The sequence below is a fragment of the Panthera uncia genome, chromosome F1 (assembly GCF_023721935.1).
Source record: "Panthera uncia isolate 11264 chromosome F1, Puncia_PCG_1.0, whole genome shotgun sequence".
Taxonomy (NCBI): domain Eukaryota; kingdom Metazoa; phylum Chordata; class Mammalia; order Carnivora; family Felidae; genus Panthera; species Panthera uncia.
Window position 1 is genome coordinate 31,810,267 of NC_064813.1, and position 14,135 is coordinate 31,824,401.

General features: G+C 41.7%; 1 protein-coding gene across 1 annotated transcript in view; it reads right to left on the bottom strand.

Annotated features, from left to right (window-relative positions):
- The window catches only part of HHAT (hedgehog acyltransferase), a 314,228-nt gene extending 305,974 nt beyond the window's left edge, over nt 1–8,254 (bottom strand). Inside the window, exon 1 of the mRNA XM_049634210.1 lies at nt 8,086–8,254. The gene's annotated coding sequence lies outside the window, so the exon portion shown is untranslated. The remainder of the gene's footprint in view (nt 1–8,085) is intronic.
- Nucleotides 8,255–14,135: the final 5,881 nt, after the last annotated feature.

Below are 14,135 nucleotides of genomic sequence, written 5' to 3' on the forward strand. Positions count from 1 at the left end.
TATTTTGTATATAAAATGAAAAAAAATACATGTTCCCCAGATCAGAATTTCAAAATCAGTAGGGCCCCTACGGCCATCTGGTCTCATCTCTAGCCAGTTTGGGAATTCCTTTTACTATAACCTACCTATTTCCCATAACATCACGAGGCAGGGAAACGTTTTCTAAGAGGTCCTGATTATTATCCTGCTGTTTCCTCAAACTGTCAAAAACCATCCCCTCTATTTTTAAAAAACCTTCTGCCACTTAGTCTGATTGTACCTTCTGGAACCAAAGGCATGGAGGCAGGGTCACAAGAGGATTTAGAGATGGCTCTGGAGTCAGAATGCCAAAGTCCAAATCCCAGCTTTGCTACTTTCCAGCTGTATGCCCTAGGACAAGTTGCTAACCTCTCTGTGCCTCAATTTCCTGCTCTATAAACAGGGATAACAGCACCCCTCACGGGATGCTGTGAGGATTAAATGAATTTACAAAGAGATAAACAGTGCCTTGGGCATAGTAAGTTCTAAAATGCTATTCTTTTTGTTTTTAATGTTATTGTTCTTATACTAAAAAGGCTTAATTCTTCTCTCCAATAATACTCCTTTGAATATTTAAAGACAATTAATGACACACACTCCATCCCAAACCCTCTTCCAGGGCACACATCCATGAGTCCTTCAATCATTTCTTCAGTGACTTGGTTCCTAGACCCTTTACTATTCATTCAGTCAATTGTCTCTTTATAGTATGGGTACCTAGACCTGAACTTAAAACTCCAGATGTGGCACAGAGAGTAGGGCAAGACCATCACTTCTATTCTTCCAGAAACTACACTTCAAATAATGAAGTCTTAGATGCATTTCTTCATTTAACACGTATCAGTGAGCTCCTGAAATTGAGGGACTGTGCTATTTATGAAGACAAAATATAAAATCCCATCTGTGAGATCCCCCAAATAGGGCTCTCCCAGAAATGCCCATGTGCTAATCCCTGGAACCTGTAAATATACTTCCTTACAGATCAAAGGTATTTTGCAGCCATCATTAAGTTAAAGATGAGGACATTATCCCTGATTATCCACACAGACCCAATGCAGTCACAAGGGTCCTTCTGGGAGGGTCAGAGTAAGGGACCACAAGCAAAGCAAAGCAAAGCAAAGCCTCCCCTCGAGCCTCCAGAAGGAACAGCAGCCCTGCCCAGCCATTTTGGACTTCTGACCTTCAGAACTGCAAGGTAATAAACTTGGGTTGTTTTAAGCCACTAAATTTGTAGTAGTTTGTTACAGAAACAATAGGAAACATAACACACCTGCCACTTGGGAGAAAAGTATCTAACTGAAAGGATTTACATTTAAAAAATCAGAATTTTTTTTTTTTTTTTTTAAGTAGGCTTCCTGCCCAGCGTGGAGCCCAGTGTGGGGCTTGAACTCACAACCCTGAGATAAAGACCTGGGCTGAGATCAAGTGTCTGACGGACACCTAACCAATTGAGCCACCCAGGCACCTCAAAAATCAGAATATTTTTAATCTGCTATAAACTTAAATTGCCAGAAAATTAAATCTAAAACAAAATTTTGCATTCAGTTCTCAACTTGACATTTTTTAGTTTCTACCTCACACTGATATCAGTCTTAATATCAAACAGAGCTCTAAGTCTTTTTATATCAACTGCCATTAAGCCATACCTCTGCTGTTAAAGACTGCCAAAAAGGAGTCACTTTTATAAATCCCTAGTTCACAAAAGCTACTGATGTGATATTACACTGTCTCCACTGAAAATTCTCAACCTGTTTTGAGCCTTTTTAATCACCAAGAGTCATGCCAACTATGTCTTACACTCCCCAGATTAGGGGCATCTGAATGAATCAAAAATTTTTATAATACACTATTTTAAGTAAACTTTGTATTAAAATGTACTTAAATTAAAATTAAGACTTTCAAAAAGCAGACTCACTCCAGTAATTGCCTTCAGATTAAAAGCAAAATGCCTCAAAAGTCCTGTGTGTCCTTTCCTGTAACTCCACTAAAGGTCACCATGAGCCTGACTCCTATCGTCCTAGTTTATTCAGTTGTGCCTGGCTTTGAACTTCATATAAATAGAATCACATAGCATTTACCCTGTTGTGTCTATTTCCTTTTTGTTCAGCTCTTCTTTATATATTTTTTTAAGTTTATTTATTTTTGAGAGAGAGAGACAGTGAGCATGCAGAAACTGGAAGGAGTAGACAGAGGGGTCAGGGAGGGAGAGAGAGAATCCCAAGCAGGTTCCATACTGGCAGCGTAGAGCCCCACGAACCGTAAGATCATGACCTGAGCTAAAATCAAGAGTCAGTTGCCTAACCACCTGAGACACCCAGGCGCCCCTCTTTTTGTTCAGCGATATGGGAGGCTCATCCATGTTGTATATGAGTCAATGATCTGTTCATTCTCATTACTAAAGAGTATTCCACTCTATAAACTACTCTGCATTTATCCATTCTACTGTTGATGAACATGTGGGTTGTTTCCAACTTGGGGCCGGTATGAATAGTACTGTTCTGTCCATCCTCTTACACGTCTTTCAGCACACATATGTATGCCTTTACTACTGTGTTTATCTGAGGATGGAGCAGCTGGGTCATAGGAGATGTGTGTGTCCAGCTTTAGTAAATGATACACCAATTTCCAGAACATTTGCTCTAATTGTTATACCCATCAGCAACGTAGGAGAGTTCCAGTTCACCCATTACCCAACCAGGACAGGTATCCCCCACTTTTTGAAAGTTCAGGTTATGCCACTCCACTTTTACAAAAGACCTACATTAGTACCCGTTTTTGTTAACCAAAAGAAATCCCAAGATGATTTTCACTTTTACGAAAAAAAGGCAAAAAGAGAAAATGGCATTGTGTTTGTTTTGCAGCCAAGCACCCCAAGCAGCAAAAGTGGCCCCCCTCAAGCTCCTTCCCAGGGAACTACACTGAGCATCTCAGCATCACGCCATCAGAGCTTTGAATTGTATCTGTGGGCATCTGTGCTCGATCTTGATTTACATCATGCCTTCACTAGCAAAATGTGTCCTAAGGTACCAGAAATGCCTAGAGGACCCTGGGTGGCTCAGTTGGTTGGGCATCCAACTTCCACTCATGTCGTGATCTCACAGCTCCTGAGTTTGAGCCCCAGGTCAGGCTCTGTGCTGACAGCTCAGAGCCTGGAGCCTGCTTCAGATTCTCTCTGCCTTTCTCTCTGCCCCACTCCTGCTTGCGTGCATGTGTTCTTTCACTCTCAAAAATAAACAATAAAAAAAAAATTTTTTTCTTAAGAAAAAGCCTAAAAGGGGTTATTTTGGGGGTCTGGGAATGCTCAAAAATTTTTCCATATAAATTAATGGTTAATTGCTTCTTCGCTTCAGGTTACAAAAGATTTCACAAGAACAATCTGCTTTCAGATATTGAGGGAAGCCTGTACTTAGTCTACCTTTTTTTTTTTTTTTTTTTTTTAATATTTTTAAGAGAGAGAGAGCACAGGCAGGGGAGGGGCAGAGAGAGAGAGAGAGAGAGAGAGAGAAAATCTGGAGCAGGCTCCAGGCTCTGAACTGTCAGCACAGAGACCAATATGGGGCTCCAACTCAGGAATGGCAAGATCATGACCTGAGCCAATGTCAGACACTTAACCAACTGAGCCACCTAGGCGCCCTTCACAGCCTGCTTTTAACCACTCTGGTGACTATAGAGTGATGGCCCACTCTAATTTTAATTTGCATTTCCCTAATTACTAATGAAGTTAACCCTCTTTTCATGTGTTTAAGAATTGGGAGATCCTCGTTTAGGAAGTGACTTGCCCATTTTTCTACTGGGCTGTCCATTTTTTTCTCAATGATTTGTAGAAGTTGTTTCTAAATTCTGGGTATAAGTTCTTTATTGGATATATGTATTACAAATATTTTCACCTATTCCCTAGCTTGCCTGCTCACTCCCCTTATGGATTCTTTAGATGAACAGAAGTTCTTACCAATATTTTCCATTTTGTGTACTATTCAATAAACCTTTGACTGTCCCTAGGTAATGAAGATATTTTACTTTGCTTTCTTCCAGAAATTTTATTATTTCAGCTTTCACATTTAGGTGTAAGATACAGCTTGATTAATGTTTGCATATGAGATGAGATGATTAAGATTCATTTTGTCCATATGAAGATCCAATTGGCCCAGCATTATTCACCGAACTGGCCATCGTTTCTCCACTGCACTGTGTTGTCTCTTTTGTCACAAACCACACATGTGTGAGCCTGATTATGGATTCTCTACTCAGTTCCATGGTCTGCCTAGCATTGTGCCAATACCATATTAACATAACATTGATCTAGTCGTCCAAATTTGCTTTTTCTTAGATTGCCCAGAATTTCCAAATAAATTTTAGAACTGGCTTATCAACTTCTCTTTTTAAGAAATCTGCTAGAATTGTGACTGGGATTGTACTAAAGCTGTAAATTTATTTTCAGAGCAATGACATACCCTCCATTGTTTAAATCTTTAATTGTTTGCAATAATGTTTTAGCTTGCAAAAAGTTATCATATATCAGTGTTGGATTTTGTCAAATATTTTTTCTCTTTATTTGAATGTGGTTAAATTACATTTATTTTCTAATGTTAGCCAAAGCTTACATTCCTAGAATAAGTCCAAATTGGTCATGGTTTAGTATCCTTCTCAGACTGTTAGATTTGATTTACCAATACATCATTTTGCATCTTTTCCGTGGGACTATGGCCTGTACTTTTCTTGTAATGTCCTTATCAAGCTTTAGTAACAAGGTTATGCTGGCCTCATAAAAGCAGCTAGGGAGTGTTCCCTCTTTTTCTTTTTCTTTTTTTTTTTTTTTTTTTTAATGTTTGTAATATTTCCCTTATAAAGCCATGTAGGCTCAGAAATTTTGCTTTGGAAAGGATTTTAACTCCAAATGTCATTTCTTTAATAGATACAGGAGTACTCAGCTTTTATCATGTCTTAGATAAGGTGTTTTATTAAAAAGTGCCCATTTCGGGGTGCCTGGGTGGCTCAGTTGGTTGAGTGGCCAACTCTTGATTTCGGCTCAGGTCATGATCCCAGGGTCATGGGATAGAGACCCACGTCAACCCCCTGCTTGGAATTCTTTCTCTTCCTCTGTCCCTCTCCCCTGCTTGTGCATGCACACTCATGCACGCGTATGCGTGCACGCTCTATGTGTGTGTGTGTGTGTGTGTGTGTGTGTGTATAAATAATAAAACATTTTTAAGGCCCATTTCATCTGAATTTTCAGCCATTACCAAAACTATTCACAAAAGCATCTTAAAATCTTTTACATGTCTGTGGAATATACAGTGATAACACCTTTTTCTTCTCTGGCACTGGTAATATCATACACCATTAAGGTTCATACCCACTCTCAAAAAAAAAAAAAAAAAACCAACAACAACAACAACAAAACCTCCCCTGGGGGTGCCTGGGTGGCTCAGTCGGTTGGGCGTGAGTCACTCACATCTCATGGGTTGTGAGTTCAGAGCCCCGCATCGGGCTCTGTGCTGACAGCTCGGAGCCTGGAACCTGCTTCGGATTCTGTGTCTACCTCTCTCTCTCTGCCCCTCCCCTGTTCATGCTCTCTCTCTCTCTCTCTCTCTCTCTCTCAAAGATGAATAAACTTAAAAAAAAATTTTTTTTAAATAACCTCTCCTGTACTATATGACACACACCCACTATCACAAGAATATTCTCCAGCAGCATTATCCATAGAAGAGGCAGAGCAAGTGGAGTATGTAAACCGGCAATTCCCTCTCAACAGCTTTTATCACCAGAAACAACCACACCTGAGTAAAAGGAGACACTAACTGAAAGTTAATAGGTATTTATAATGCTCTAGGGTGGCCAGCAAGCACTCAGAAGAAAAACACCAAGTAGGGTTTGTAACCTAGGATACCCACCTCCAAGGTGGCCATGAACCTATAAATTCTCCCATACATCTTTATTTTCATGAACCTCTAACTGAAATGCAGGATTTCATTTACTATACACGTGGACAACAAACCATACTAATAAGAGCAGTTCTGGCAACTTCGTCACCAGTAAAAGTCAGATACTTTCGTACCATAGTGCACCTGCTGCAAATACCTCGAAATATCATTTAGTGCACCTCCAGTCCACCTGGAGGACTCGGTTGAATGTCCAGCTTCAGCTCAGATCATGATCTAGCAGTTAGAGTTCAAGACTCACATCAGGCTCTGTGCTGACAGCTCGGAGCCTAAAGCCTGCTTTGGATTCTGTGTCTCCCTCTCTCTCTGCACTTCAAAAATGGATTGAACATTTAAAAAAAATTTTTTTTTCTAGGGGAGCCTGGGTGGCTCAGTCGGTCAAGCATCCGACTTTGGCTCAGGGCATGATTTCATGGTTTGTGAGTTCGAGCCCTGCGTGGGGCTCTATGCTGACAGAGCCTGAACCCCACTTTGGATTCTGTGTCTCCCTTTCTCTCTGCTTCTCCCCTGCTCACACTCTGCCTCTCTCTCCTTCAAAAATAAACAAACATTCAAAAAATAATTTGAAAATTGGCTTCTCCAGGGGTGCCTGGGGGGCCCAATGGGTTAAACATCTGATTCTTGGTTTCACCTCAGGTCATGATTCATGAGTTTGAGCCCTGCATCAGGCTCAGCACTGACAGCACAGAGCCTGCCTGGGATTGTCTCCCTCTCTCTCAAAAAAAATAAACTTTTTTTAAAAAATTGGCTTCCCCTAACTCCAAAAAGGTCCATGGCAACCCCCCCTCCAAAAAAAACGGGGAAAAACCTACAAGGAATCAAGGATTTCACCTAAGTTAGGAACTCTAGTGCAACAATTAAGGAGCACCTCACCTTGGCCAGGCCCTGAGCTGCAGCCTAAGTACCACCTAGGCTGGCTAGTTCCTGATGTTACCAGAGTTCCCACAAACATCTAGCCTCCCACAATAATAACTGCTCTCTCCAGAGACTTGGCCTTCACCTTAGTCTATCTAATCTGCTTCCCAAGGATGGAGCTAAATAAGCAGTAGATACAGCACAGGCTTTGATCTAGAAAAGGGAGTGTAAAACTCGGCCCTGAAATTTACCAGTTTGTGCCACTGGCATCTCCTCCGAGTCTTTTCTTCTGCTGTGAAAAGGGATAACACCATCTATCCTCCCCAGTGGTTTTAAGGTTTAAAAATAATAGGTTTAAAGCACCTGACAAGCGCATCGTCATTGTTAATATTAGTTGAATCGTTCAGGTCAGAACTGACTGTCCCTATCCTCTACTAATTACAGGGACTGCCACAGAGAAAAGTGAGAATTATTACAGGAAAGATGGAGCATTACGAATGGAAGGAAAAAAACACTGTACTTATAAAAACCACCACCTCTTCAGTGAAGCCCTTCTTCTCATGTTCCCATCGCACTTAATCAAGTAAGTACTTGTTAGCACCTAAGTGCCTAGCTCTGCGAATGAATGAGGAATACAACATAGAAATATCGAGTCTCATTTCCATAAAATGCAAACCACCAAGGACGCCAACTTCTAGTTGGCCCTGATCCAAGAGCCAGGAACCAAGGAAGCAGCACATTTCTTAACACCAAGGCCACCCCAGTACCTGGCCCGCCCACTTTGGTGAGAACTGCGGGGAGGAGGGCCTTTCCAAGTAAAGACCGGTGCCCCTGGAGGCTAGACTTCGAAGAGGGAAACTGAGTCTGAAGAATAGAAAGCAAAATAAATCTCTAACTTTGGGGTGGGGGGGGGGGGGGGGGCACTGGAGCCGCAGCAGTAGGGCAGGCGCACGTCTAACACCGCCGAGACCAGAGGGAACCGGGGACCAAGCCCGGGGAGAGGCCGCTGGCGGGGACGTGCGCGGACTCGGCGGGGCCTGCGGGAGCCCCGCCACCGCGCCCGGAGGCCGGCCTGGCACGGGGCGCAGGGCCCGCCGCCTTTGTCTCCACCGCGCGACGGGGAGCCTCCTCTGCCCCGCCCCCGGGCACGGAAGCAGGAACCCGAGTAGGAAACGGAAAGCTCCTGGAGCATTTGTTTCTCAAGGGAGTACACCGAAGCACGAAAGTCAACACCTAACCTCCCCGGGACCCGCTGCGGTCCCCGGCTACCAACCTCCGGGCTGTCCCGGGCAGCGGCGGCGGCGTTCACGCGCGCCACGAGTCCCCAACAACCCTCTCGGCACTTCCGAGTCCCGGCGGCTGCGGCGGCGGCCCGCTTCCCGGGAAGCCGCCCTCTTCCCCGGGAGCGGCGGTTGGAGGAGCTGCCCGGCGCACGTGCTCGGAGAGCGCGCCCCCGCCGCCGCGCCCGCGCGCCCTCGGCTCCGGGCGGCCCGGCTCGGACACGCGCAGCGCTCCGGGAACGGGGACGGCCGGCCTCTCGTCTCGGGGTGTGCGGGGCTCCGACGGAGGGGGACCCCCGAACTCCCCGGCTCGCCCGCGCGGGGAGGGCCCGGGTTCCTGTGCTGAGCGGCGCGCTGGCCTGTCCCCTAACCGTTTGCTAGTTGCAGGCTAGCACTTTCGGAGCGGAAATCACCTGAAACTCCAGGTGGGCTCTAAATCCAGCCCAGTGGTCCCCACGGGCGAGAGGAGGTGGCCTGGTGGAGTGGAAAGAGGGCGGCCTTTGCGGCCCGGCTGCTTGACCCTCTTGCCGGGAGAACTTAGCCCCTGTGAGCCTCCCAGCCCTCCTCCGTCTAGCGGAAATAAGCTCCCCTGCTTTCCTGGAGAATAAGTAAAGACCGAATGGGATGAACGGTATCACCTGTAAAGCAATTTACGAAGATAATCACCACTGCAAAACTGTATGTCAGTGATTTAGAATGGGCTATAAAAACTAGAAGCGACTTCTGAGCGCTGTTACCCAGAAGACGCCAAGTCTGCCAGAGTTGCACAGATTTACCTGAGCAAGAGAATCACCTGGACTCTTGTTAAAATCAGAGGCTTCTGGATCCCTCTTCGAACCAATGGAATCAGACTCCCCAGGGAAGGGGTGTCTCAGGTGGCTCTATGTAAATGTGGATAACTCTGCCTTAGGCAGCAGGGAAACACAGAGACTCTAACTTTAATCTAGCAGTCATTGAAATAGTCCAGGAGGTTATCTTTCTGATTGCAAAATTCTCTGAGAAACTAGAGTATAAACTCTCTCAGAGCAGGAACTATCCTCTCTTTCAGCTCCCACCATCCCTGTTCCCAACGGCTAATATATGATGGTGTTAGGTAAGCAGGTGTTAATATTCCAGCCCCAAGTAGAAGTGCCAGATGTATCAAATAAGAACACAGGCTGCCCAATTAAAATTGAATTTCAGATGAACAGCCAATACTTTTGTAGAATCAGTATGGCCCATGCAACATTTGGGATATACTTACACTTTAAAAAGTATTCGTTGTTCATCTGAAATTCAGTTTAATTGGGCATTTTATCTGGGAACACGCACCCTCACAGAAGAGAGTGATAGAGTAACAGCTCAGGTAGTGGCAGACTCAGGGACAGGAATGAGATTCCTACCTTATTTCTAAATGACATTAGCAGACAATAATGTAGGTTCCCTGTCATTTACACTTAACCCCTTTCTACACAACATATTCACCTGAAATAAATAAATAAATAAATAAAGGCAGATGTAATTCTAGGTAAATTAGAAACATCAGTCGAAAATAGTCAAAAAGTAAAGGGAAGCAATAGACTAGGAAAAGTATTTGCAGGCACTATGATACAGAGTGTTAGTATTATATATGGATTAAGTAGGAACTCATTTGAAGTCAATTGCAGATGAGCAAGTCACAGAAATAAGGAATCCAGTAAAAAAAAAAAAATAGTTGGGATATACAATTAGGAAACAAATATATTGCAAAAAGCTTCAAGAAATGCAAAGTAAAATAAGAACACATTTTCACATACCAACTTGGCAAAAATTAATAAATGACATTAAAGACTGGCAAAGGTGCTGTGGGATAGCACTCACACACAACTTTTCACGTAGGTAATGAATTTGGTAATATCAAAACCCTTCAAATGTATCAAAACTCCTAATGTTTAAACTTTTTGAATTCTGTTTATGGGAATAAATCCAAAGGAAATTATACATAATGTAGAAAAATGCTCTTTGTGAACAAAGATTTTAGTTTTAACTTCTATCATTTTTATTTATTTAATCACAAGGAAAATATATGATAATGTATCTGAATTTTCCAAAAATAAAGAAGTAGAAATTAAACTAAAATATATGCACTCTTCAATCTACTAGATACACAGGTTTTTAAAATAATGGTTACTGTTCATGTATAATATGACCAGACTATATATTTTTTTAAAGCTGTGTGTGGAAAAAAGACTGGAAATGACTAGAAAGGAAATAAGGTTAAATTTGGGTGGTGGGACTTGCTTTATTTTTAATTTTTCCACATTTTTTATTAAACACAAATTAATTTTATAATAGAAGATTAATGTGTTACCCCTGAAAAAAACAAAAAATTTTTCTTACCATAAAGTTAGTTTTATGGACTCTAGAATCTCACTTTTACATAATCATATACTGAATGTTGAGGCTGTCTAAATATTAAAAGCTCCTTAAAACATTTTCCCTAAAGATAAACACCTTAACAAACTCTGCATGTTATCTGTTAACCTAGGGACTATCCTTAGCCAATTCCTAGTCCTGTGCTGAATTTCTCAACTTAGTCAATCACATAAGTGTATGCAAATTAAAGTGCCATAAATATTTCATAAAATTCAGCAAGTCATATGAGGCCTTGGGTTTTTCTCCCCTTGAATTACGTTCTGAAAAGGGACAAGCTTAATAGCATTGACCTTTTTATTTTTTATTTTTTGGTAGTAAAATACACACATAACATTTACCATCTTAACCATTTGTAAGGGTACAGTTCAGTAGTGTTAAATTCATTCACGATGTCATGCAACTCTAGACTCTTGCGACTCTGTACCCATTAAACAGTAACTCTCTGCTACCCTCAGCTCCTGGCAGCCCCCATTCAACTGTCTCTGAATTTGACTTCTCTAGGTACCTCATACACATCAACCATACAGCATTTGTCCTTTTGTGAGTGGCTTATTTCACTTTGTATAATGCCCTTAAGACTCAGCCTTGCAGCCTGTGTCAGAATTTCCTTCCCTTTCAGGCTGAATAATGTTCCACTGTATGTATATACATTTTTATCCATTTATCTGTAGGTGGACACTTGGGTCCTTTCTACCTTATGGCTGTTATGAATCATACTTCTATGAACATGGGGATACAAATATCTCTTCTCTGAGACTCTGCTTCCAATTCTTTTGGATATATACCCAGAAGCAGAATTGCTGGATCACATAGTAATTCTATTTTTAATTTTTTGTGGAATCACCATACTATTTTCCATAGCAGGGGCACCATTTTACATTCCCACCAAGAGTGCCCAAGGATTCCAATTTCTCCACCTCCTCACCAATGCTGTTATTTGAGGCTTTGTTGGTTTTTTGATAGCAGCCATCCTAATAGGTGTGAGGTAATATCTCATTGTAGTTTTGATTTGCATTTCTCTAATAATTAGTGAGGTTGACCATCTTTTCGTGTGCTTATTGACCATTTACATGTCTTCTTTGGAGAAATGTCTATCCAAGTCTTTTGCTTGTTTCTTAACCAAATTATTTGTCTTTTTGTTGTTGAGCTGCAGTTATTTCTATTATTTGGGATATTAACCCCTTATCAGATACACGATTTACCGTATTTTCTCCTTTTCCAGGGGTTGCCCTTTCACTCTGTAGCCTGAGTCCTTGGATGCACAGAAGATTTTAGTTTTGATGAAGTCCAGTTTATGTAGTTTTTCCCTTTGCTTGCTTGGGCTTTTGGTGTCATATCCAAGAAATCATTGCTAAATCTACTGTCATGAAGCTTTTCTGCTACATTTTCTTCTAAGAGTTTTATAGTTTTAGTTCTTAAGTTTTGGTGATGGATCCATTTTGAGTTAATTTTTGTATATGGTGTAAGGTAAAGGTCCAAATTTATTCTTTTGCATGTGAATATCTTTTGCATGCAGTTTTCTCAACACCATTTGTTGAAAAGCACAGACATCTTTTAAAGGCCCGGGTTTAGAGTGAGGGGTATTGTCTGGGTCTTAACACCGGGAGAAAAGTTGGGGTTATTTAGAGGAGGGGAGAAAAAAGGGGAGGATTTTCTTCCCTTCTCTCCAATACTTCACACATATGCGGAAATGAGGCTTTCAAAGATCTGCGCCAGCCTTTGAGCAAAAGTATCAGAGTTCTGGGGCTCCCTGACATAGAGCTGAAGCAGCCACTCCCAGAGCCAGAAAGCCAGAGCTGCCTTCCCTTGGAAGGCTTTTGTGAAGCCAGAGAGAATCCTCCCTGGAGTTGAGAAGCAAACTGAGGCTAAAGTAAATTGACCAAAATTAATGAAAATTGAAGTTTGAAAAGGGAAACTAATCTGTATTTCTTTAAGAACAAATGTATCAAAATTAGTATGTAAATGTGGGTAATTAACGGTCAGTCACTTTTTATGCCATTATTTTAATCCCAAATTGTCAATCAGGCCTGCACTGGGAGTGTTTTCTCTCTGATCCTATCCAGACAGGCAGCCACTGTCCACACTGCAGGGCTGGTACTTAGGAAAGATTAGCCAGGCCAACTCTTCTTTGTGAATTCAACGATGACTTACTTAGCCATAGAAATAATATCCCTTAAACAGGGGCACAAATAGTTGTTAAGACTTAATTGATAAAGGCTGAAAGATAAAGGACAGAATTTCTAATTATGAAGTTCCAGGCACAGGCATTCATGTGGAGCTATTGAGAAGCATTAAGGGCTTTCCCAAACCTCACCACGGGGCACAGGCTCTCATCTGTTCCACCTATAAGGATGTTGGCGCTGGTTTATGGTGATCCCCAGTAGTCAACATCAAACAAGCATTTCTTTGTCCAGCCTCTACTTAACACACAGCACAAAACTAAATGCTAGGGGACTTTTGTTGTTTAATGAAAAAAACAAAAAAGACTTGCCTTGCAGGAAGTTGCAGCCTAGCTGGGAACTCACCAAGTATACACAAAACAACTAGTAAATAAGAAGCACATCTGAAATAATACAGTTCATACTACCCACATATGCTCAAGAATGCAGTCATATCAATAGCCTGCACAATGCAGAGCACTGTTCAATGTCATCTTATCCAAGAACACTTCCCTGACCACCCTGGTAAAATTAACCCCTGCCCAGATACTTTCTATTTCATTGCATTATTCTTTTATATTCTCCTAGAACACTACCACTCTCTGAACTTGTCTTGTTTTTTTTTTTAACATATTTATTATCTAACTCGGCATTATTCAGAGTACTTGCAAGACATAATATATTAGTAGATTGTAAAATAAAGCTATGGGTCCCAGCAGACTTAATTTTTTTTTAACAAAATAGAATACAGGAGAATAGAGAATCAAATATGATAGCAAAGGGTAGATAATATGAGAACACACCACTGGATTTTAATAAAGGATTGTGAACTTTGGGGGCACCTGGGTGGTTCAGTCGGTTAAGCATCTGACTTTGATTTTGGCTCAGGTCATGAGCTCAGGGTAGTGAGATCGAGCCCTACATTGGGCTCTGCCCTAAGCATGGAGCATGCTTACAATTCTCTCTCCCTCTCTCTCTCTCTCTCTCTCTCTCTCTCTCTCTCTCTCCCTCTCTCTCTGACCCTCCCCTGCTTGCTCTTTCTCTCTCTCTAAAAATAAACAAAAACAAAAAAAGAGTTGTGAACTTTGTCAGAAATACTGCATCCAATTGCTCCGAACAGAATTAGGAGAGATAATGCAAGGCTGTGACAAATATCAGCTAACACAGGAAAACTCTATCTTCTAACAAAATCTCATTTGATTATCTAGTATATGATGTGAATGTGACCATCACCATTACAGGACAGTTAACAGAATTTATATTTTATAGTAACATTAATCAGGCTTCATTGTAAAGCATTTTTTTTTCTGAAAAGATATTACCAAGTAATATATGTATCAGGTTTGCATCAAATATATATTTTATGAAATTAGCATGAACTTCTCTTTCACGGGATTTCTCCTCACTTTTAGAAAAGGATGATGAAGTGAAAATTAGAGGGATGCCCAAGTTCAACCTCCAGATATCTACATCTGTAACGAGCGACAATG